The sequence below is a fragment of the Ranitomeya imitator genome, chromosome 5, assembly GCF_032444005.1.
Source record: "Ranitomeya imitator isolate aRanImi1 chromosome 5, aRanImi1.pri, whole genome shotgun sequence".
NCBI lineage: Eukaryota > Metazoa > Chordata > Amphibia > Anura > Dendrobatidae > Ranitomeya > Ranitomeya imitator.
The window spans coordinates 686,532,986-686,545,718 of NC_091286.1; positions in this window are offsets into that span (position 1 = coordinate 686,532,986).

Sequence of the window (12,733 nt, forward strand, 5' to 3'; positions counted from 1 at the left end):
CAGGAGAGGAGTGTGCTGATCATGTGGGAGGTCACAGACTAGTTACATACAGAAGCAGTGTCCCCAGCAGCACAGAGTATTTCAGGAGAGGAGTGTGCTGATCATGTGGGAGGTCACAGACTAGTTACATACAGAAGCAGTGTCCCCAGCAGCACAGAGTATTTCAGGAGAGGAGTGTGCTGATCATTTGGGGGAGTCACAGACTAGTCACATACAGAAGCAGAGTCCCCAGCAGCACAGAGTATTTCAGGAAAGGAGTGTGCTGATCATGTGGGGGGTCACAGACTAGTTACATACAGAAGCAGTGTCCCCAGCAGCACAGAGTATTTCAGGAGAGGAGTGTGCTGATCATGTGGGAGGTCACAGACTAGTTACATACAGAAGCAGTGTCCCCAGCAGCACAGAGTATTTCAGGAGAGGAGTGCGCTGATCATGTGGGAGGTCACAGACTAGTTACATACAGAAGCAGTGTCCCCAGCAGCACAGAGTATTTCAGGAGAGGATTGTGCTGATCATGTGGGAGGTCACAGACTAGTTACATACAGAAGCAGCGTCCCCAGCAGCACAGAGTATTTCAGGAGAGGAGTGTGCTGATCATGTGGGAGGTCACAGACTAGTTACATACAGAAGCAGCGTCCCCAGCAGCACAGAGTATTTCAGGAGAGGAGTGTGCTGATCATGTGGGAGGTCACAGACTAGTTACATACAGAAGCAGTGTCCCCAGCAGCACAGAGTATTTCAGGAGAGGAGTGTGCTGATCATTTGGGGGAGTCACAGACTAGTCACATACAGAAGCAGAGTCCCCAGCAGCACAGAGTATTTCAGGAAAGGAGTGTGCTGATCATGTGGGGGGTCACAGACTAGTTACATACAGAAGCAGTGTCCCCATCAGCACAGAGTATTTCAGGAGAGGAGTGTGCTGATCATGTGGGGGAGTCACAGACTAGTCACATACAGAAGCAGAATCCCCAGCAGCACAGAGTATTTCAGGAGAGGAGTGCGCTGATCATGTGGGAGGTCACAGACTAGTTACATACAGAAGCAGCGTCCCCAGCAGCACAGAGTATTTCAGGAGAGGAGTGTGCTGATCATGTGGGAGGTCACAGACTAGTTACATACAGAAGCTGCGTCCCCAGCAGCACAGAGTATTTCAGGAGAGGGGTGTGCTGATCATTTGGGGGAGTCACAGACTAGTCACATACAGAAGCAGAGTCCCCAGCAGCACAGAGTATTTCAGGAGAGGAGTGTGCTGATCATGTGGGGGGTCACAGACTAGTTACATACAGAAGCAGCGTCCCCAGCAGCACAGAGTATTTCAGGAGAGGAGTGTGCTGATCATGTGGGGGGTCACAGACTAGTTACATACAGAAGCAGTGTCCCCAGCAGCACAGAGTATTTCAGGAGAGGAGTGTGCTGATCATGTGGGGGGTCACAGACTAGTTACATACAGAAGCAGTGTCCCCAGCAGCACAGAGTATTTCAGGAGAGGAGTGCGCTGATCATGTGGGGGGTCACAGACTAGTTATATACAGAAGCAGTGTCCCCAGCAGCACAGAGTATTTCAGGAGAGGAGTGCGCTGATCATGTGGGGGAGTCACAGACTAGTCACATACAGAAGCAGAGTCCCCAGCAGCACAGAGTATTTCAGGAGAGGAGTGCGCTGATCATGTGGGGGGTCACAGACTAGTCGCATACAGAAGCAGAGTCCCCAGCAGCACAGAGTATTTCAGCAGAGGAGTGCGCTGATCATGTGGGGGGTCACAGACTAGTTACATACAGTGGCAGCGTCCCCAGCAGCACAGAGTATTTCAGGAGAGGAGTGTGCTGATCATTTGGGGGAGTCACAGACTAGTCACATACAGAAGCAGAGTCCCCAGCAGCACAGAGTATTTCAGGAGAGGAGTGTGCTGATCATGTGGGGGGTCACAGACTAGTTACATACAGAAGCAGTGTCCCCAGCAGCACAGAGTATTTCAGGAGAGGAGTGTGCTGATCATGTGGGGGAGTCACAGACTAGTCACATACAGAAGCAGAGTCCCCAGCAGCACAGAGTATTTCAGGAGAGGAGTGTGCTGATCATGTGGGAGGTCACAGACTAGTTACATACAGAAGCAGCGTCCCCAGCAGCACAGAGTATTTCAGGAGAGGAGTGTGCTGATCATGTGGGAGGTCACAGACTAGTTACATACAGAAGCACCGTCCCCAGCAGCACAGAGTATTTCAGGAGAGGAGTGTGCTGATCATTTGGGGGAGTCACAGGCTAGTCACATACAGAAGCAGAGTCCCCAGCAGCACAGAGTATTTCAGGAGAGGAGTGCGCTGATCATGTGGGAGGTCACAGACTAGTTACATACAGAAGCAGTGTCCCCAGCAGCACAGAGTATTTCAGGAGAGGAGTGTGCTGATCATGTGGGGGAGTCACAGACTAGTTACATACAGAAGCAGCGTCCCCAGCAGCACAGAGTATTTCAGGAGAGGAGTGTGCTGATCATGTGGGAGGTCACAGACTAGTTACATACAGAAGCAGCGTCCCCAGCAGCACAGAGTATTTCAGGAGAGGAGTGTGCTGATCATGTGGGGGAGTCACAGACTAGTCACATACAGAAGCAGAGTCCCCAGCAGCACAGAGTATTTCAGGAGAGGAGTGCGCTGATCATGTGGGGGGTCACAGACTAGTTACATACAGAAGCAGTGTCCCCAGCAGCACAGATTATTTCAGGAGAGGAGTGTGCTGATCATGTGGGGGAGTCACAGACTAGTCACATACAGAAGCAGAGTCCCCAGCAGCACAGAGTATTTCAGGAGAGGAGTGCGCTGATCATGTGGGAGGTCACAGACTAGTTACATACAGAAGCAGTGTCCCCAGCAGCACAGAGTATTTCAGGAGAGGAGTGCGCTGATCATGTGGGAGGTCACAGACTAGTTACATACAGAAGCAGAGTCCCCAGCAGCACAGAGTATTTCAGGAGAGGAGTGTGCTGATCATGTGGGAGGTCACAGACTAGTTACATACAGAAGCAGCGTCCCCAGCAGCACAGAGTATTTCAGGAGATGGGTGTGCTGATCATTTGGGGGAGTCACAGACTAGTTACATACAGAAGCAGTGTCCCCAGCAGCACAGAGTATTTCAGGAGAGGAGTGTGCTGATCATGTGGGAGGTCACAGACTAGTTACATACAGAAGCAGCGTCCCCAGCAGCACAGAGTATTTCAGGAGAGGAGTGCGCTGATCATGTGGGGGGTCACAGACTAGTTACATACAGAAGCAGTGTCCCCAGCAGCACAGAGTATTTCAGGAGAGGAGTGTGCGGATCATGTGGGAGGTCACAGACTAGTTACATACAGAAGCAGTGTCCCCAGCAGCACAGAGTATTTCAGGAGAGGAATGCGCTGATCATGTGGGAGGTCACAGACTAGTTACATACAGAAGCAGTGTCCCCAGCAGCACAGAGTATTTCAGGAGAGGAGTGCGCTGATCATGTGGGAGGTCACAGACTAGTTACATACAGAAGCAGTGTCCCCAGCAGCACAGAGTATTTCAGGAGAGGAGTGTGCTGATCATGTGGGAGGTCACAGACTAGTTACATACAGAAGCAGTGTCCCCAGCAGCACAGAGTATTTCAGGAGAGGAGTGTGCTGATCATGTGGGAGGTCACAGACTAGTTACATACAGAAGCAGTGTCCCCAGCAGCACAGAGTATTTCAGGAGAGGAGTGCGCTGATCATGTGGGGGAGTCACAGACTAGTTACATACAGAAGCAGTGTCCCCAGCAGCACAGAGTATTTCAGGAGAGGAGTGTGCTGATCATGTGGGAGGTCACAGACTAGTTACATACAGAAGCAGCGTCCCCAGCAGCACAGAGTATTTCAGGAGAGGAGTGCGCTGATCATGTGGGGGAGTCACAGACTAGTTACATACAGAAGCAGTGTCCCCAGCAGCACAGAGTATTTCAGGAGAGGGGTGTGCTGATCATGTGGGAGGTCACAGACTAGTTACATACAGAAGCAGTGTCCCCAGCAGCACAAAGTATTTCAGGAGAGGAGTGTGCTGATCATGTGGGGGGTCACAGACTAGTTACATACAGAAGCAGTGTCCCCAGCAGCACAGAGTATTTCAGGAGAGGAGTGCGCTGATCATGTGGGGGGTCACAGACTAGTCGCATACAGAAGCAGAGTCCCCAGCAGCACAGAGTATTTCATCAGAGGAGTGTGCTGATCATGTGGGAGGTCACAGACTAGTTACATACAGAAGCAGAGTCCCCAGCAGCACAGAGTATTTCAGGAGAGGAGTGTGCTGATCATGTGGGGGTCACAGACTAGTTACATACAGTGGAAGCGTCCCCAGCAGCACAGAGTATTTCAGGAGAGGAGTGCGCTGATCATGTGGGAGGTCACAGACTAGTTACATACAGAAGCAGAGTCCCCAGCAGCACAGAGTATTTCAGGAGAGGAGTGTGCTGATCATGTGGGGAGGTCACAGACTAGTTACATACAGAAGCAGCATCCCCAGCAGCACAGAGTATTTCAGGAGAGGAGTGCGCTGCTCATGTGGGGGAGTCACAGACTAGTTACATACAGAAGCAGAGTCCCCAGCAGCACAGAGTATTTCAGGAGAGGAGTGCGCTGCTCATGTGGGGGAGTCACAGACTAGTTACATATCGAAGCAGCGTTCCCAGCAGCACAGAGTATTTCAGGCAAGGAGTGCGCTGATCATGTGGGGGAGTCACAGACTAGTCACATACAGAAGCAGTGTCCCCAGCAGCACAGAGTATTTCAGGAGATGAGTGCGCTGATCATGTGGGGGGTCACAGACTAGTTACATACAGAAGCAGCGTCCCCAGCAGCACAGAGTATTTCAGGAGAGGAGTGTGCTGATCATGTGGGGGAGTCACAGACTAGTTACATACAGAAGCAGCGTCCCCAGCAGCACAGAGTATTTCAGGAGAGGAGTGTGCTGATCATGTGGGAGGTCACAGACTAGTTACATACAGAAGCAGAGTCCTCAGCAGCACAGAGTATTTCAGCAGAGGAGTGTGCTGATCATGTGGGGAGGTCACAGACTAGTTACATACAGAAGCAGCGTCCCCAGCAGCACAGAGTATTTCAGGAGAGGAGTGCGCTGATCATGTGGGGAGGTCACAGACTAGTTACATTCAGAAGCAGCGTCCCCAGCAGCACAGAGTATTTCAGGAGAGGAGTGTGCTGATCATGTGGGGGGTCACAGACTAGTTACATTCAGAAGCAGCGTCCCCAGCAGCACAGAGTATTTCAGGAGAGGACTGTGCTGATCATGTGGGAGGTCACAGACTAGTTACATACAGAAGCAGCGTCCCCAGCAGCACAGAGTATTTCAGGAGAGGAGTGTGCTGATCATGTGGGGGGTCACAGACTAGTTACATGCAGAAGCAGCGTCCCCAGCAGCACAGAGTATTTCAGGAGAGGAGTGTGCTGATCATGTGGGGGGTCACAGACTAGTTACATACAGAAGCAGCGTCCCCAGCAGCACAGAGTATTTCAGGAGAGGAGTGTGCTGATCATGTGGGGAGTCACAGACTAGTTACATACAGAAGCAGCGTCCCCAGCAGCACAGAGTATTTCAGGAGAGGAGTGTGCTGATCATGTGGGGGGTCACAGACTAGTTACATACAGAAGCAACGTCCCCAGCAGCACAGAGTATTTCAGGAGAGGAGTGTGCTGATCATGTGGGGGTCACAGACTAGTTACATACAGAAGCAGTGTCCCCAGCAGCACAGAGTATTTCAGGAGAGGAGTGCGCTGATCATGTGGGGGGTCACAGACTAGTTACATACAGAAGCAGAGTCCCCAGCAGCACAGAGTATTTCAGGAGAGGAGTGTGCTGATCATGTGGGGGTGTCACAGACTAGTTACATACAGAAGCAGCGTCCCCAGCAGCACAGAGTATTTCAGGAGAGGAGTGCGCTGATCATGTGTGGGGGTCACAGACTAGTTACATACAGAAGCAGCGTCCCCAGCAGCACAGAGTATTTCAGGAGAGGAGTGTGCTGATCATGTGGGGTAGTCACAGACTAGTCACATACAGAAGCAGAGTCCCCAGCAGCACAGAGTATTTCAGGAGAGGAGTGCGCTGATCATGTGGGAGGTCACAGACTAATTACATACAGAAGCAGCGTCCCCAGCAGCACAGAGTATTTCAGGAGAGGAGTGTGCTGATCATGTGGGGGTGTCACAGACTAGTTACATACAGAAGCAGAGTCCCCAGCAGCACAGAGTATTTCAGGAGAGGAGTGTGCTGATCATGTGGGGGTGTCACAGACTAGTTACATACAGAAGCAGAGTCCCCAGCAGCACAGAGTATTTCAGGAGAGGAGTGTGCTGATCATGTGGGGAAGTCACAGACGAGTCACATACAGAAGCAGAGTCCCCAGCAGCACAGAGTATTTCAGGAGAGGAGTGCGCTGATCATGTGGGAGGTCACAGACTAGTTACATACAGAAGCAGAGTCCCCAGCAGCACAGAGTATTTCAGGAGAGGAGTGCGCTGATCATGTGGGGGGTCACAGACTAGTTACATACAGAAGCAGCGTCCCCAGCAGCACAGAGTATTTCAGGAGAGGAGTGGGCTGATCATGTGGGGGGTTACAGACTAGTTACATACAGAAGCAGCGTCCCCAGCAGCACAGAGTATTTCAGGAGAGGAGTGCGCTGATCATGTGGGAGGTCACAGACTAGTTACATACAGAAGCAGTGTCCCCAGCAGCACAGAGTATTTCAGGAGAGGAGTGTGCTGATCATGTGGGAGGTCACAGACTAGTTACATACAGAAGCAGCGTCCCCAGCAGCACAGAGTATTTCAGGAGAGGAGTGTGCTGATCATGTGGAAGATCACAGACTAGTTACATACAGAAGCAGCGTCCCAAGCAGCACAGAGTATTTCAGGAGAGGAGTGTGCTGATCATGTGGGAGGTCACAGACTAGTTACATACAGAAGCAGTGTCCCCAGCAGCACAGAGTATTTCAGGAGAGGAGTGCGCTGATCATGTGGGAGGTCACAGACTAGTTACATACAGAAGCAGCGTCCCAAGCAGCACAGAGTATTTCAGGAGAGGAGTGCGCTGATCATGTGGGGGGTCACAGACTAGTTGCATACAGAAGACGCGTCCCCAGCAGCACAGAGTATTTCAGGAGAGGAGTGCGCTGATCATGTGGGAGGTCACAGACTAGTTACATACAGAAGCAGTGTCCCCAGCAGCACAGAGTATTTCAGGAGAGGAGTGTGCTGATCATGTGGGAGGTCACAGACTAGTTACATACAGAAGCAGCGTCCCCAGCAGCACAGAGTATTTCAGGAGAGGAGTGTGCTGATCATGTGGAAGATCACAGACTAGTTACATACAGAAGCAGCGTCCCAAGCAGCACAGAGTATTTCAGGAGAGGAGTGTGCTGATCATGTGGGAGGTCACAGACTAGTTACATACAGAAGCAGTGTCCCCAGCAGCACAGAGTATTTCAGGAGAGGAGTGTGCTGATCATGTGGGAGGTCACAGACTAGTTACATACAGAAGCAGAGTCCCCAGCAGCACAGAGTATTTCAGGAGAGGAGTGTGCTGATCATGTGGGAGTCACAGACTAGTCACATACAGAAGCAGCGTCCCCAGCAGCACAGAGTATTTCAGGAGAGGAGTGCGCTGAACATGTGGGGGGTCACAGACTAGTTACATTCAGAAACAGCGTCCCCAGCAGCACAGAGTATTTCAGGAGAGGAGTGTGCTGATCATGTGGGGGGTCACAGACTAGTTACATTCAGAAACAGCGTCCCCAGCAGCACAGAGTATTTCAGGAGAGGAGTGTGCTGATCATGTGGGGGGGGGGGTCACAGACTAGTTACATACAGAAGCAGAGTCCCCAGCAGCACAGAGTATTTCAGGAGAGGAGTGTGCTGATCATGTGGGAGGTCACAGACTAGTTACATACAGAAGCAGTGTCCCCAGCAGCACAGAGTATTTCAGGAGAGGAGTGTGCTGATCATGTGGGGGGGTCACAGACTAGTTACATACAGGAGCAGTGTCCCCAGCAGCACAGAGTATTTCAGGAGAGGAGTGCGCTGAACATGTGGGGGGTCACAGACTAGTTACATTCAGAAACAGCGTCCCCAGCAGCACAGAGTATTTCAGGAGAGGAGTGTGCTGATCATGTGGGGGGTCACAGACTAGTTACATTCAGAAACAGCGTCCCCAGCAGCACAGAGTATTTCAGGAGTGGAGTGTGCTGATCATGTGGGGGGGGGGGGTCACAGACTAGTTACATACAGAAGCAGAGTCCCCAGCAGCACAGAGTATTTCAGGAGAGGAGTGTGCTGATCATGTGGGAGGTCACAGACTAGTTACATACAGAAGCAGTGTCCCCAGCAGCACAGAGTATTTCAGGAGAGGAGTGTGCTGATCATGTGGGGGGTCACAGACTAGTTACATACAGAAGCAGCGTCCTCAGCAGCACAGAGTATTTCAGGAGAGGAGTGTGCTGATCATGTGGGGGGTCACAGACTAGTTACATACAGAAGCAGTGACCCCAGCAGCACAGAGTATTTCAGAAGAGGAGTGTGCTGATCATGTGGGAGGTCACAGACTAGTTACATACAGAAGCAGAGTCCCCAGCAGCACAGAGTATTTCAGGAGAGGAGTGTGCTGATCATGTGGGGGAGTCACAGACTAGTCACATACAGAAGCAGAGTCCCCAGCAGCACAGAGTATTTCATCAGAGGAGTGTGCTGATCATGTGGGAGGTCACAGACTAGTTACATACAGTGGAAGCTTCCCCAGCAGCACAGAGTATTTCAGGAGAGGAGTGCGCTGATCATGTGGGAGGTCACAGACTAGTTACATACAGAAGCAGAGTCCCCAGCAGCACAGAGTATTTCAGGAGAGGAGTGCGCTGCTCATGTGGGGGAGTCACAGACTAGTTACATATCGAAGCAGCGTTCCCAGCAGCACAGAGTATTTCAGGCAAGGAGTGCGCTGATCATGTGGGGGAGTCACAGACTAGTCACATACAGAAGCAGTGTCCCCAGCAGCACAGAGTATTTCAGGAGATGAGTGCGCTGATCATGTGGGGGGTCACAGACTAGTTACATACAGAAGCAGCGTCCCCAGCAGCACAGAGTATTTCAGGAGAGGAGTGTGCTGATCATGTGGGGGAGTCACAGACTAGTTACATACAGAAGCAGCGTCCCCAGCAGCACAGAGTATTTCAGGAGATGAGTGCGCTGATCATGTGGGGGGTCACAGACTAGTTACATACAGAAGCAGCGTCCCCAGCAGCACAGAGTATTTCAGGAGAGGAGTGCGCTGATCATGTGGGAGGTCACAGACTAGTTACATACAGAAGCAGAGTCCTCAGCAGCACAGAGTATTTCAGCAGAGGAGTGTGCTGATCATGTGGGGAGGTCACAGACTAGTTACATACAGAAGCAGCGTCCCCAGCAGCACAGAGTATTTCAGGAGAGGAGTGCGCTGATCATGTGGGGAGGTCACAGACTAGTTACATTCAGAAGCAGCGTCCCCAGCAGCACAGAGTATTTCAGGAGAGGAGTGTGCTGATCATGTGGGGGGTCACAGACTAGTTACATTCAGAAGCAGCGTCCCCAGCAGCACAGAGTATTTCAGGAGAGGACTGTGCTGATCATGTGGGAGGTCACAGACTAGTTACATACAGAAGCAGCGTCCCCAGCAGCACAGAGTATTTCAGGAGAGGAGTGTGCTGATCATGTGAGGGGTCACAGACTAGTTACATACAGAAGCAGAGTCCCCAGCAGCACAGAGTATTTCAGGAGAGGAGTGCGCTGATCATGTGGGGGTCACAGACTAGTTACATGCAGAAGCAGCGTCCCCAGCAGCACAGAGTATTTCAGGAGAGGAGTGTGCTGATCATGTGGGGGGTCACAGACTAGTTACATACAGAAGCAGCGTCCCCAGCAGCACAGAGTATTTCAGGAGAGGAGTGTGCTGATCATGTGGGGAGTCACAGACTAGTTACATACAGAAGCAGCGTCCCCAGCAGCACAGAGTATTTCAGGAGAGGAGTGTGCTGATCATGTGGGGGGTCACAGACTAGTTACATACAGAAGCAGCGTCCCCAGCAGCACAGAGTATTTCAGGAGAGGAGTGTGCTGATCATGTGGGGGTCACAGACTAGTTACATACAGAAGCAGTGTCCCCAGCAGCACAGAGTATTTCAGGAGAGGAGTGCGCTGATCATGTGGGGGTGTCACAGACTAGTTACATACAGAAGCAGCGTCCCCAGCAGCACAGAGTATTTCAGGAGAGGAGTGCGCTGATCATGTGGGGGGTTACAGACTAGTTACATACAGAAGCAGTGTCCCCAGCAGCACAGAGTATTTCAGGAGAGGAGTGTGCTGATCATGTGGGGGTCACAGACTAGTTACATACAGAAGCAGAGTCCCCAGCAGCACAGAGTATTTCAGGAGAGGAGTGTGCTGATCATGTGGGAGGTCACAGACTAGAAATATACAGAAGCAGTGTCCCCAGCAGCACAGAGTATTTCAGGAGAGGAGTGTGCTGATCATGTGTGGGGGTCACAGACTAGTTACATACAGAAGCAGCGTCCCCAGCAGCACAGAGTATTTCAGGAGAGGAGTGTGCTGATCATGTGGGGTAGTCACCGACTAGTCACATACAGAAGCAGAGTCCCCAGCAGCACAGAGTATTTCAGGAGAGGAGTGCGCTGATCATGTGGGAGGTCACAGACTAATTACATACAGAAGCAGAGTCCCCAGCAGCACAGAGTATTTCAGGAGAGGAGTGTGCTGATCATGTGGGGGTGTCACAGACTAGTTACATACAGAAGCAGAGTCCCCAGCAGCACAGAGTATTTCAGGAGAGGAGTGTGCTGATCATGTGGGGGTGTCACAGACTAGTTACATACAGAAGCAGAGTCCCCAGCAGCACAGAGTATTTCAGGAGAGGAGTGTGCTGATCATGTGGGGAAGTCACAGACTAGTCACATACAGAAGCAGAGTCCCCAGCAGCACAGAGTATTTCAGGAGAGGAGTGCGCTGATCATGTGGGAGGTCACAGACTAGTTACATACAGAAGCAGAGTCCCCAGCAGCACAGAGTATTTCAGGAGAGGAGTGTGCTGATCATGTGGGGGTGTCACAGACTAGTTACATACAGAAGCAGAGTCCCCAGCAGCACAGAGTATTTCAGGAGAGGAGTGGGCTGATCATGTGGGGGGTTACAGACTAGTTACATACAGAAGCAGCGTCCCCAGCAGCACAGAGTATTTCAGGAGAGGAGTGCGCTGATCATGTGGGGGGTCACAGACTAGTTACATACAGAAGCAGTGTCCCCAGCAGCACAGAGTATTTCAGGAGAGGAATGCGCTGATCATGTGGGGGGTCACAGACTAGTTACATACAGAAGCAGTGTCCCCAGCAGCACAGAGTATTTCAGGAGAGGAGTGTGCTGATCATGTGGGGGTCACAGACTAGTTACATACAGAAGCAGTGTCCCCAGCAGCACAGAGTATTTCAGGAGAGGAGTGCGCTGATCATGTGGGAGGTCACAGACTAGTTACATACAGAAGCAGCGTCCCAAGCAGCACAGAGTATTTCAGGAGAGGAGTGCGCTGATCATGTGGGGGGTCACAGACTAGTTGCATACAGAAGACGCGTCCCCAGCAGCACAGAGTATTTCAGGAGAGGAGTGCGCTGATCATGTGGGAGGTCACAGACTAGTTACATACAGAAGCAGTGTCCCCAGCAGCACAGAGTATTTCAGGAGAGGAGTGTGCTGATCATGTGGGAGGTCACAGACTAGTTACATACAGAAGCAGTGTCCCCAGCAGCACAGAGTATTTCAGGAGAGGAGTGTGCTGATCATGGGGGGGTCACAGACTAGTTACATACAGAAGCAGTGTCCCCAGCAGCACAGAGTATTTCAGGAGAGGAGTGTGCTGATCATGTGGAAGATCACAGACTAGTTACATACAGAAGCAGCGTCCCAAGCAGCACAGAGTATTTCAGGAGAGGAGTGTGCTGATCATGTGGGAGGTCACAGACTAGTTACATACAGAAGCAGTGTCCCCAGCAGCACAGAGTATTTCAGGAGAGGAGTGTGCTGATCATGTGGAAGATCACAGACTAGTTACATACAGAAGCAGCGTCCCAAGCAGCACAGAGTATTTCAGGAGAGGAGTGTGCTGATCATGTGGGAGGTCACAGACTAGTTACATACAGAAGCAGAGTCCCCAGCAGCACAGAGTATTTCAGGAGAGGAGTGTGCTGATCATGTGGGAGTCACAGACTAGTCACATACAGAAGCAGCGTCCCCAGCAGCACAGAGTATTTCAGGAGAGGAGTGCGCTGAACATGTGGGGGGTCACAGACTAGTTACATTCAGAAACAGCGTCCCCAGCAGCACAGAGTATTTCAGGAGAGGAGTGTGCTGATCATGTGGGGGGTCACAGACTAGTTACATTCAGAAACAGCGTCCCCAGCAGCACAGAGTATTTCAGGAGAGGAGTGTGCTGATCATGTGGGGGGGGGGGGGTCACAGACTAGTTACATACAGAAGCAGAGTCCCCAGCAGCACAGAGTATTTCAGGAGAGGAGTGTGCTGATCATGTGGGAGGTCACAGACTAGTTACATACAGAAGCAGTGTCCCCAGCAGCACAGAGTATTTCAGGAGAGGAGTGCGCTGATCGTGTGGGAGGTCACAGACTAGTTACATACAGAAG